The sequence below is a fragment of the Myodes glareolus genome, chromosome 20 (assembly GCF_982192425.1).
Source record: "Myodes glareolus chromosome 20, mMyoGla1.1, whole genome shotgun sequence".
In the NCBI taxonomy this organism is placed as follows: Eukaryota; Metazoa; Chordata; class Mammalia; order Rodentia; family Cricetidae; genus Myodes; species Myodes glareolus.
The window spans coordinates 41,632,599-41,646,251 of record NC_142045.1 but is presented as its reverse complement, the minus strand read 5'-3'; the positions used below and the strand labels follow the sequence as shown (position 1 = coordinate 41,646,251).

At 38.0% G+C, this 13,653-nt stretch overlaps 1 pseudogene; it reads left to right on the top strand.

Annotated features, from left to right (window-relative positions):
* The first annotated feature begins 7,195 nt into the window (after positions 1–7,195).
* Positions 7,196–8,096, top strand: LOC125394221 (sequestosome-1 pseudogene; annotated as a pseudogene).
* Positions 8,097–13,653: the final 5,557 nt, after the last annotated feature.

The window sequence follows — 13,653 nt, the reverse complement described above, 5'->3', positions numbered from 1 at the left end:
TGTCAAGGTTGCATTGAGTTTGCTTTTATCCATTGAACAATCAGCAATGTTAGATAAAGGTGGCTTAATTCTCTTCATTTATTGAATATATTGTCAATATGAAAAAAATCGCTGTGGTAATGTGAACCTGACATTTATCAAAAGAACTTTATCTTCATGACTGCACACCATTGTGGCAGCGCTAAGTATCTTAGAAAAATTCAGAAGTGTTTAAAAACCTCACAATAACAATTGCAATACTTCTTTAAACAAAAGTGTTTTTGATTCCATGTAATGCTGTTTTTACAGGGCAAAATGTTGCTTCCTCTTTTTTGTTTAGCAGTATTAAAAGCCTTTCATTTTCTAGTGTTCTGAAAAGAAATGACCAATACAAAATTTAAAGCTAGGATTATGAAACAAATGGGTTTATGTTTTGAGAGTTGATGAACTTTTATTTTTTATATTGGACATACCCTTTGATTTAGAGTAATAAACGAAATCCTAAAATGTGTTTTGCAGGTTATCTAACATAGTAAGAACAGGTGATCCCACACAGTAAGGACAGGTGATCCCACATAGTAAGGGCAGGTGTTCTCATATAGTAAGGATACATGTTTCCACATAGTAAGGATTTTTTCAAATTCTGAAAACATCCCATTTTACATTTTGATTTGTAAAGGAGTTTTATGATATTTTTCTGTGAAATACATATTATAAGTTGAGTCTAGGGACAGCCCTACTAATATAATCACTCCATAGATAGGGACAATCCAGAAAGCAAGTACCTCCAGCTTAAGGAAGTTACTTAGAGTGCTTTGTGCTACCTGTGCTCCCCAGTCAGTAGAAACATCAGGGACCGACAGCTGCAACTCCTCTCTCCCAGCCCACTTCCTGATCATGGTCACTATCTCTTGGCCTTGGATGTGTTAGGTATTTCTCATTATTTTTTCAATTGTTTCTGTAATGTTGTCACCAAGGATAAGTTTATTAACTGTCATCATCATCAGAATTTAAAATAACATGTCCAAGACTGAAAATTTCTATAAAAGCGAATTAATGTTCACACATTGTGTGTAGATCACTTGATATTCTTTTGCTATTAATAACTCAATTATTCTCTATCCTGTTTCATCTACAGCTGTACATTTTATTATTTATTATATATGTATAACTTATTATATATGCTGATGGAGGCACATATAAATTGAGCTCATAGTTTTTCTAAAGCTAACTTTCCTTTCTTCTGCCCCTCAAAGTTTCTAAGTATCAGATCTGTAGGAGAGCCAAATTCTAGGAAACTGATGCCTACACGAACTTTTCTTTTACTTTATGTTGTAAAGAAATACACACATATGTTATGCCATGTGGTTTGAAGAGAGGCTAATGCCCCACACACTACAGGACAGTTGCTATTTCTGAATAACGATACTATTCCTAGCAGTACAAGTGCTCTCTCCCAGGTGCCTTATTCCGTTATAGAGGTAGTCACTGAAGTCCACATGGCCTACCTTCATCGTTAATTCCCAGAGAGATTCTTTTATCTGAGTGTCACATAGGTAGTTCTCTATGGTTTAGTCATCTAGAGCAGCCTACAGACGGTAAATATGTAGCAGAGCCTCTGAGACCAAGCACCCAATTCTTATCTCATTGAAAGCTTAACAGCTCTTAACTCTGCCAGATTTTCGGACTTTGCCCTTCTCTTTTTTTCTATTTTTTTTTGTGTTTGCATGCATTCTTGAGTGTGTGCGCACATGTGTGCATGCACATGTAAGCATGTGCATGTTGTCGAATATTATTCTAAGATGTACTACGTTTGTTTATGCCGTGGAACATTTGTTTAATAATGCAAAGATGCGTTGCATTCTTTTATGTTGCCTTTGTTTAACTGTGAAACTGTGTTAACTTTACCTGTCTTAAACACCCGATTGGTCTAATAAAGAGCTGAATGGCCAATAGCAAGGCAGGAGAAAGGATAGGTGGAGCTGGCAGGCAGAGAGAATAAATAGGAGGAGAAATCTGGAAAGAAAGGATCAAGGAATGGGAAAAGGAGGAGAGAGGACATCAGGGGACAGCCACCTAGCTACATGGCAAGCCATGGAGTAAGAAGTAAAGAAAGGTATACAGAAATAGAAAAAGGTAAAAGTCCAGAGGCAAAAGGTGTACGAGATAATTTAAGTTAGGAAAAGCTGGCTAGAAACAAGCCAAGCTAAAGCTGGGAATTCATAAGAAAGAAGAAGCCTTCATGTTTGTGATTTATTTGGGAGCTGGGTGGCAGGCCCTCCAAAGAGTAAAACAACAACAAAACAAACAAAATGCGCATGTGCCAGAGCTTATGCGAGTGGAGACCAGACATCAACAGAGATAGGGGCTCTCATGGAACCTAGAGTTTTCTGTTTTTTTCTAAGTTGGCAGGCCCTTGAGTTTCTCACCTCTGAAATCCACCTGTCACTGCCCCTCCAGCACTGGGGTTAGAGACGCCACTGCTGTACCTGGCTTTTATATGGGTGTTGGGATTCAAACTCAAGCCTTGACGCCTGTATGGAAAGACTTTACCCTCTGAACTATCTCATAGTCCCTCCTCGAGGATTTTTTTTCCCATTTCTAAGACACACAATTTGTCAATTTCCAGACTCAAGCCAGGATCTCCATCAGTGCTCTTGGTCTATGCTTTGCATCAGTCATGAAAGAATCACATCCCAGAGCCTGTGGGGAAGGGAAGCTTGGAGGCTTCACGGAGACAGCTTCAAACTGTTTTTACTGTAATTGCTGTTTATTTTTTTCTAAATTTTGTTTCTTTTCTTTTTTAAAAAAAAATTTACTCAAAATAGAATTACATCATTTTTCCTCTTCCCAGGTCTCTTCTCCCCAACCCCTCCCATGCCCTTGACTCAGAAATTGATAGCCTCATTATTATTATTGTTATTATTATTGTTACATATGTAATATATATTATATATACACCTATAGATATGCACAGTATATAAATATTATCTGCTGAGTCCACTTTGGTTGTGTGTATGTATATGGCTTCAGGGTTGGCCACTTAATGATGGATTTCTAGTAAAGGGGTTAATAAACTAGCCTGGGAGATGCTAGTTCTCATCCTCTTAGCAGTCATTAGTTACCTATAATTTTTAATCTAGGGTGCTTCCCTCTGAAATTTTCTACGTTCCATATTAGCATGTCTATTGATATTGCATTCTTCCGGTCTTGTCTATACAGCTATTTCTAGGTGAGACTGTTTCATAGCAGTCTTCCTTGTGTTCTGGCTCTTACAATCTTTCTGCCTGCTCTTCTGAAATGTTCCCTGAGTCATAGATGGAGGAGCTATGATAGAATCAACTTTCGTGGGCCGTATTCTCTTTCCTAGTGCTGCACCTTTCTACACTGATCTATGTAGCTTTCCTCTGTAAGAAGGCTAGACATGCTGTCCCTGCCATTATTCGGGGTAGGCTGATATATTTCTTAGAATCATTTGACTTGATTGTAGAGTCACTTTTATCAACTCCCTGCAACAGCAATTATCTTTCAATGGACTGCAAAGAGCAACTTTAGTATTTAGTTAGTTTTCAAATCCCAAACCAAGGAGAACATTGCTGGGTAAGTCCCACTTGATTGCTCCCCCAGCCTTTTGATATGCATACGCTCTAGAACAGGTATTCTAGGGCCACCTGAGCAGCTGGATCATGAAGTCATCTTGGGGCTTCCTGTACCAACATTCTTGTAAGTCTTTCAATGCTTTTATCTCCCAAGGATTTAGAAAAATATTTTTAAAAATGACCTTGTGATAAAGCACAACACTGCTCTTTTAGAAGTAATAAGATTTTGCCAAAACTCAGCACTCTTAGATCTGAGCTTCATACAGGCTTAAAGGTCTCTGAGAGGGAATGACTCATTTCTCAGTCTAAAGAATAGCTTACGTTATTTCAAGAATTTCTCAGATTGAGATAAATATGGAGCCTAGCTGGTTCTTTGAATCCTTAACTCGTCTTGACTATAACACCTCTTCTAAGAATGTAATTAGCTCAACAGTGTCAGCATAGTGCATTAAATTGCTTTTGATGGTTATTCAGGGCAAGACACTCACTCTCTAGACCCCGGCAACCTGCCAGGAAATTTACACATTGCTATGGTAACAGTGAATGGACACTGATTTTATACCGTGGATACATGCCTGGACATCGATAGAAAGCACTGCCCTGTGCAGAGAAGCATCATTCCTTGCCTCTTTTACTTCCCATGATCTCTAACAGTATGTACACTGGAGGCAATCAGAGGAGGCCTCCTCATTTGGTCCTTGACAGTATGTTGTGTATTTTCAGTAACTACCTAGATTATGTGGTAGCTTGAAGAATGATTAAGAAAGAGGGTTAATAGGAATCAAACCTTTCTCTGCCATTTAATTAGAACAATGATCCATTGTTGCCCTATTACCCAATGACTCATGAAATTCTAAACTTTTTAATTTATTATAACCAATTAAAATAGAATAAAGAGTCAGTTTAACCATTATCCTTCATAAAGACAGCAATTTAGCACAGATGGGGTATTTTACTCAGTACACATGTATACTTTTATTTTATTTGAGTGTGTGTGTGTATGAGTGGGTTAGTATGCATATATGCCATGGCAAATCTGGAGTAGATGGACTATGAGCTTCTGGCCACTTTTCTCTCTCCAGCTCCCATCTCCACATAGGAATGCTGAGATTACAGACGAGCATTCCTATGTCTGTCTTTTTATGTGGGTTCTGCAGACTAAACACAGATCATCATGCTTATGATTTTACCCACCAAAGGATTTCCCAACCTTAGGCTCATTTTTATGCTTTATGATTCTTTAATCACAATGCATATGTATTAAGTTTTAAAGACAAATCTCTCAAAAGTAACTATTAACCTTTTTCATCATAAACAACCTTAAGTATACTAAATACATCCTATTGAAAGAAACCTATAGGTAAGGGCTTTTCTGGAGCAAATATTAGTTTGTTTGCCAAGATATTTGTCACAATCTGACTTATAAGGATGCTTTGACTGTTCCTTTCCTAGGATATCCACACACAAAAGAAGAAAACTGGATCACTGTTGTCTTGTGTTTGTCAGCTCTCTGTTATTGTGACAAAATATATGAGACAGCTTGGAAGGTAAGACTGTTTCAGAGCTTTAGAGCACAGTCACTTAGTGCCATTGCATTGGACTGGTGGTTCTGTAGTGGTGTAGATATTCTCTTGTGTGTTTCTGGTTCGTAGCTCTTTCAGTCCTCATTCTTGGCCAGTTCCTTACTTCATTATACCTTAAGAATCAGATTCTTCAAGACTCAGTATTCAAACTTTTACTTTCTGTGCATGAGCTGATTTGGTTACCTCAGAAAATATGGTGATCGAAAATACATTGCATATATCTGCTCCAAGTTTTCTTAGTGTAGTAAATTTTAAATTTTCCTGTAGCTCAGAACATAAAGCTACCAATCACATTTGTATGCATCTTTTTGTGAACGTTAATTTCTCTTTGGTAAATCTAAGCTTGGACTCAGAGGTCATTTCTTCTCTTTATATTAAACAGTATTTCTTTACCACTCAATCAATGACTCTTTCTCCTGGCAAGGGTTTTCACAAGACTAGGGCATGGACCACTTCAGTATAAACCCTATAATCTCTGTAACCTCTGTTGGTGACTTTTGGTCATAAAACTGTCAATATAACCTGTCTTTCAGCGGAGTGATCACTTACATACTTCTGAGCCCTTAATCTTATTTACACACACACACACACACACACACACACACACACACACACACACAGAGAGAGAGAGAGAGAGAGAGAGAGAGAGAGACAGAGAGAGAGAGACAGAGAGAGAGAGACAGAGAGACAGAGAGACAGAGAGACAGAGAGACAGAGAGATTTAATTTTGGGAACTTGGGTGTAGGACCCAAAGGTCTACCTCTCCTCCCACAGTTCATATTGAGGATAGCTTGCAGTTTCTGGCAAAACATTTGTTTATTCCCTCTGCCCGCCCTGGTGGTTAACTTTAAGGGAGTTGTTTGCCCCATTTTGAGCCTGGTTATTTCCCACCTGCCTGGGGGATTTTCACCGTGCTGCAGTTCGGTATATAAGGCTTTCTCTAAGCTTGAATAAACAGCATTCTGCATTCTCACTTCACGAATGACCCACGTCTCTTGTGCTCTTTAATCTCCAGCCCGTTGTCCGATGCCTGAACTGTCCCGCTGCGCAGGTGCTACACTTGGGAACTTTACCCTTTTCTTCTATAACGCAGAAGTCAAGACATTCAGAACCATGCACATAGTCTAGTTATGTTATGATTAGTGAGACGGGAAAATACAGTTTCACAGTTTCCTCTCACAAAATAGAGAAATGTAAATTAAAATCTCACTCAAGCAGTTGGCTCAAACATGATAGAGAGAAAGAATGAAAGCCATTCCCTTAGAACATGACTTCATTCTACTCAACATGTGACGCTCTGTTGCCAGTAAAAAAAAAAAAAAAACCCTTTCCAAAAGTTTAGTAAAATTTTCTCTATGCACATCTTTCTTGCTCTATTTCAAATTTTGAATGTCAGCTTATCTAGTCAGTCATCTACCAATTAAATGATAAGCTCCCAGGAGTCAGAATTATGCCTGAATAACACCTTCCCCATACAGAGAAGGTTTACAACTAGGAAGTCTTGCAAATAATTTCGAGTAAATGTAAGATATTTAATATAGTTCTTCAATTTTAATGTATAATATATAACTATTAAATACTAAATATACTAAATATACTAAATATTATACTAAATACTAAATATACTAAATATTAAATACTAAAGCCTTGTACTAAAAATGTTTTTTAAACTTATGCAAATATATAGGTAACTATTTTCTCTTGATTAATAAAGTTCTCATTTTTAGAGAATAGTGAATCTCAAAATAATAATTATTTATATATTTTATAAATTACCTTCTGACTTAGGCTTTATGATATTGGTCTTATCATGTTCTGACTAGTTATTTATCACACGTCTCTCATGTTATCAATAAACAAATGCATCCAAGGATAGTAAATATTATTAATCATAAGCTGAGAGTAATTAGTGAAACTTAGTACCATACCTCGATAAGAGATATAAAAACAAAGATTATTAAACATGAAGGTTATCTTAATCCTAGTTTATATTATAGTGTACTGCAAAGGTCCTGAATAGATATGCTTTGCTAAAACGTATCTGACTCATTTTTGTCATTTCTGAATCCTGTGGGGAAGCAGCTATTCATTAACTAATGTGGAACACGAAGGGAGAGAAGCCACCTGATGACCCCCTAGAAAGTTCCAGCATGGGCACAGAAGACAAGAAGCCGCTCTTCAGAAGTCAGCAAACCTGACAAGGCAGGCAAAGGCCCCTCGCAGTCTCTGACAGAGCAAATGAGAGAGATCGCTTTGGAGTCAGTGGGACAGTGGGAGCAGATGGAGTCTGATAACTGCTCAGGAGATGAGGACTGGACATATCTGACTTCAAAAGAAGTGGACGCGTCCCCAGGTGAACGCCAGTCTCTACAGATGCTGGAATCAGAAGGGCCAAGCCCTGTAGACCCTCACAGGAAGGACCCGCAGGGCTGAAGGAAGCTGCTCTGTACCCACATCTCCCACCAGAGGCTGATCCTCGACTGATCAAGTCGCTCTCGCAGATGCTGTCCATGGGCTTCTCTGATGAAGGTGGTTGCTCACTAGGCTTCTACAGACCGAGAATTATGACATCGCAGCTGCTCAGTCAATCAGTATTCAAAGCACTCTCTGCCATTGGGACAGTGCTTATGCCCAAGCCCCGTGACCCACCCTGTTTGTCTTGTAGTTGCATCCAGTAGAGAAGCAGGGCCTCTTTAAGGCCAGTTTCTTGGCATTCTTCCAGAGCCTGCAGGTGGGAGTGTGTGAAGCCTTTTAGGGCAGTAGGAGAGTGACCTGACGGGAGAGCTCCAAGAGCGCACGTGCTGCCTCCTGAGAACAGAGCCATGTACTTTTGGCTGAGCATCCTCTGCCTTCTCTAAGTCTGATCTTTGCCAGCGAGCTGCAGAGGCACAGGGCACTTGCTCTTGCGCCAGCAGTGCACCGGCATTCCAGAATTCCTGCCTGATGACCTTCTGTGTCTTCTTTGTTAAAAGTTATTTTCAACAAATAAAAACAATAGGTTATGAAAAAAGAATGATTATAATTCTTTTTTGTGAAGATTCTCCTGAGATTTTTACTTTTTATCCCATGTTTATAATAATCAGCGCAATAAATGTCTTATTTAAGACATAGAAATGGAATATGTTGGCGATTAGAGTGAATACTTCTAATTGTTAAAGTTTTACAGAAATACTGATTTATTGCAGATTGTTTTTGAATGGTTGCTTGTGGAGAGCTGCGTGGAGCCGCACCTTGAATGGCACTGGCTTCCGCTCCCCCCCCCCCCCTCCGCGGATGCTCTCCGGGGTAAACAACCCCATATTTGGAGGAGGCCAGGCTCTTGCTTTATTCACCCGATGATCGCAAGATGCTTGCGTGTGCGTGTGTGGACCTATGGACAGCGCCTACATGGAAATCCAGGGTTGGCAACCCAGGCCTACTTAAGGGCTGGGAGGGGCTTGCCCAGTGAGAGAAGCGAGAGAAACAAGAGAAGAAGCCATTGTAAAAGGTCCTGAATAAAAACTGCGTGCAAGAAGAGTTCCGGTGTCGCGTCCTCCTTGCTAGTCGAGGTGGCAGCGACGGTTGCTAAATTGGGGTAACTTTACCTGGAGTACCTCTGAAAACGTCTAAAATAATTTTATTGCATAAGACAAGAAAATGAGCAGCAAGAAGGTGGCAGATGGCCCTTAAACACTGACTGCTATGATCCCCGAGGATGAAGCTAGGTAGCTGGAGAGCAGCGATGTTGTCTTCTCCTCCTCTTCTTCTTTTAAAAACTTTTACCAAAGAACATGTATGGCCTTGGCCTGGAGAGGCACTGGGGGGTCTACCTACCTCAGTCTTTGAGTGCTGGGGTAGTTTTAGATGGTCTGGTTGCTTTTCTTTAACTCCCACCCCCAGCCTACCTTTAGCTACAAGTGACTTCATTCTTCCTTCATCTTTATTGCTCCCTTCTTCAGTTTACTTTTCCCTCTTTGACTTTTTAATCTACTGTTCTTAATACTAACCACCAGATTTGTTCTTTTTAGTCTATCACTACCCATAGAAACTAATACCTTAGTACACACTATATATTCCTGTTTCTTTATTACTCCAAAATTATTAGAGTAGAGGAAATTGTTAATTGATCACCAACTGTATCTTCAGAATGGATGCCTCCATCAGTTGTGGTTGCTTTCTCAGTTAGTGTTCTGACTTTGGAGTACTGCTAAAAATAGAGCCAAATATCTAGAACTCAAGTTTAGGGTTTGTTTACTGTGCTACACCCCATCTAAGTGGGGAACAATGCTTTAACCTCACCTGATGCAAATATTGCAAAGACTTCAACTGAAAAAACACCACTGTTTTTTTTTTTAAAAATCCAACCAACACCCCATTCTAAATGCATAAGTCCCAAGGCAAATATGAAAGACATGAAAAAGCTAGGCAATTCCATAGTAACATTTCAGTGGGAGTAAATTACATGAAATCCTTCAATGAAAACATAAACTCCTGAGTTATTTCAAAGAGAATACAAACATTACAATAAAACAAAGAACTCAGTACAAAATATGGAAGAGGAATTCAACAAAGAGATGATAACTGCATAATCCAGAAAAGGGAGGGATGTTCTTAATAGATTATTCTTAGAAAAAAACATTGTTTCTAAAATTTCCCTGTCTATAATCCCCTATAAGGTGACCTTCTTTGCCACTACTATATTGACAGTTCATTTTTTTCTCAATCCTCTGGAAATCATCTTTCCTATCCATGTATTATTATGTTCATAAGATTCAATATGAATTGTATCTCAGATTCATTCCTCCAAAGAGGCTGACCTTGCCTTTAATGACCTAATTATATTTTTGCACAGAGAATTGAAATTTTAAAAAGCCAGATATTCAATTATTATTTGTCTAGCTTCTGAAGTTGAATCATTCTGTTTACTGCTGAAGTCAATCTTCATTAGAAATCCATAAAAGCTTCCTTTAGGTCCTCTATAACTTGAGTAAATGACTTAATTTTCTTTTCTGTTTTCCAGTTCTGTCCCAAACTGCTACATGCCATAAATCCATGGTGTGATTATTGTATACAGCTTATTTTTCTATAGTAGCATAGTCTCCTTCCCCTAGAATTTGATCTTGGGAGATCTCCCTACCTCTAGCTTTACTGTGTTGTTCAATAATCTTCGCCTCTTCTCTGAATCAGGTACTCCATTGTAATTGTGAACCAGGCTATAAAACACCTTTCACCAATTCCATCCAGTCTTTAGGGATAACTCTATTACAAACTGACCACAAGTTTAATATTTGCTTCACAAAAGATGAGTGCATGCCATATGAGACTATTGCTTCCTTGAATCTCCTTAAATCTATCATTGGCACAGGAGTCCAGTTAGCTGTTACAAAGCCTCTACCATTTGACAATTCCTGTAAGATTACTGGAGCTATTAAGGTTGTTCATCAGAAAGCCTTAGGTTGTTCCTCTCTATTCTTACAATGCAATGCTGACATTGGCTCTCTATTAAATTCCTGTCTGGATTTGAATATCTCTGTGATCTGTTTATTAGGTTTTTCTGTATCTTAAGGCCTGTATGTAAGACCTGTATTTTAGCACTCAGATTATTCAACTTTTTTAGTGATAAGACAAAAATGATAAAGCTGATAATGTTTACAACCGGTGATGTGTAAATTCCATCTAAATTAGATATCCTCTCATTTAATCCTTCCATTTTCAAATCGTTCAACCTTTTATCATACAAAGACCCAAATCCCTCATTGTAATGTTTTTATCCCATTTTTTTTAATGTGGAAAAAACTCTCTCTTTTAACTAATTCCTCCCTTTAAGAATTTCCAATTGTCTTACCAAATCTACCAACAATGTTGATAAAGATGTGAGGCTTATTGTTGCTACATAGAACAGTAAAAGCCTGACTGGATTTCAAGGCAGTTCCCTAGTTTGGCAGCAGCCCTAGAAGGGGGTTCAGTGACAGCCCGCCACCTATGGTGGAGGGAGAGCGAGAAAGAGAGAGAGTTATTTGTGACAAAAATAAATTCAAAATGGATCAAAAAATTTTAATGTAAGAACTGAGCTTCTGAAATTGTTAGAGTAAAATACTCAGAAAGGACTTCAAGATATGGACATAGGCAAGGAATTTTTGAGAAAAAAAAACATACAAATGAAATACATACAATGAGAAGCTGTGGATTCCTTCCAGGCTAATATGATTTAATCAAGGAAGATCCCCTAAGAGGTCTCCAATGGGAGTGATGGCCCAGGTGGTCCAATATCTACAACAGCTTCAAGGCAACTGGTGGAGATAATGCAGCTTCACAGATTGCTACAGCCATGATTTAACCACAATTCTTAATTTTCTTATGGTGCCTCAAAGACTACCAGTGTCGACCATTCAGCAAAAAGTAGTCTAGAGAACTACACCTAAACTCCAAAAGTACTGTTTATGAATGTTTCACTTAAGTGGGGTTAGTTACAAGTTGTTATTGGTCGTAGTCAATCTCTTTCTAAAGAATATGGGGATATGATATATAAATGATGAAAAAAAGGTAGATTACTGAATCTACTTTAATCTAAAAAACAACTGTTAACCTCAAAATAGTTTACATTGGTATGGTTTTATTTTATTGATATAAATTTAATTAATTAGTTAATTTTGTTATACTTCATGTATATTTCTAATCTTGTTTAAAATATTGTATTTATAAAGAATTTTAAAAAGTAATATATAGCCAAGAAATACAGATTTACGAAAATACAGTTAGTCATCTATAATAAATAGTTGAACATACAACTTTATAGTCATGTTAGATTTTTGAGGTATATAAAGATATATTTCAGATAAATAGATATTTTTCAAACATTTCAAAGACCTTCAGAATATAGCATTTAAAATGTTTTAATAACGTAGACTTTTCATGACACTGAGATATATCTGGTCCTGGCAGCAACAATGTACAGAGAAGATGATGGGCATCAAAGAAACTCCATATGAAGTTTGTTTTCTTTATGGGAAAAGCTAGCCATGTGGGCAAAGAACCTGCCTTTGCTTCATTTTGGACAGTTCTGTTCAAATTAGACAAGCAGGGCACCTTTGCCAAAACAGGGTAGGACAGTTCTTCAAAATTCCCTGCTTCACAGGAAAGTCTGTCAAATATTCTAGACCTGTATGCCAAAGATGGATGCTCCAACATTAGAGAGGAACCTTGGGTGACTGTCCAGGCAGTCAACTGTTTCTGTCATTCCTTGCACTTTTTGGAAGTCACTTACCTGCCTTTCTCACCTACTCAGGTAATATTATTTACTTCTCAAGTATTTGATGGAGTTGAAGACTAGATAGTTATAATTATAGTTTTTCTTAGTTATGATAAAAAGTTAAATTAGATATAAAACTTAAAGCTCACCAAGATCGGGTAGATAATTAAATATTTTCTTTAATTTTGTCAAATAAAAATAGACTAGATATTGTAACTGTAATTCCTACTTGATAACTGTTTCATTCTCTGTAATTTTACTATGTTAAAGTTAAAACCTTTTGTTCTGATTTGACATAAAGGGGGAAATGTTATGAGATAATGCTTCTGTATGCTGTGAATATATGTTGCTCTTATTGGTTGATAATAAAAGCTGCTTTGGCCTATAGCAAGGCAGAATATAGCTAGGCAGGAAAGTCAAACTGAATACAGGGAGAAAGAAGGGTGGAATGAGGGAGATGCCAGCCTGCTGCCAGAGGAGCAAAATTTATTAGATCACAGGTAAAGCTATGAGACTTAAGACAAAACATAGATTAATAGAAATGGGATAATTTGAAAGTAAGAGCTAGTTAGTTATAAGCGTGAGCTGTTTGGCCAAGCAGTTTGTAATTAATATTAAGCCTCTGAGTGATTATTTAGAAGCAGCCGTGGGGCAGGGTGGGACAGAGAAACTACCACTCACATGCCCCCATAAGACCCAGCTATAAAGAATTCTCTTAGCTACTGATCAGTGGGGGAGGCCCAGACTATTATGGGTGATGTTACCCTGGACTTGAGATCCTGGGTTCCACAAAAAAGCGGGTTGAGCAAGCTATGAGGAACAAGCCAGTAAGCAGCTTCCCTCCATTGCTTCTGCATTAGTTCCTGCCTCCAGCTTCCAGCCCTGCTTAAATTTCTGTTCTGACTTTCTCTAATGATGAACAGTGAGATGAAAGTTTAAGCCAAATAAACCCTTTCCTCCTGAAGTTGCTTGGGTCATGGTGTTTAATCACGCCAATAGTAATCCTAACTAGGACAGCCATGCTCATGAAAATGATTATTTCATATTTTCTATCATTTGTGGATTCTAGCTTTTGTGGAAGCATATACTTGTATATTTATACATATGTAGATATATGACATGAAAAGAAAAACAAAAGCTTGGGGAAGAGAGAAGTTGGAGGGTACGAGGAGTGGTAGGGAATAGTATGGCAGTGCAAATGATCAAAGTATACAATATATTTGAAAGAAAATGTCATTATGAAACTCATCACTAGTATGTGTGT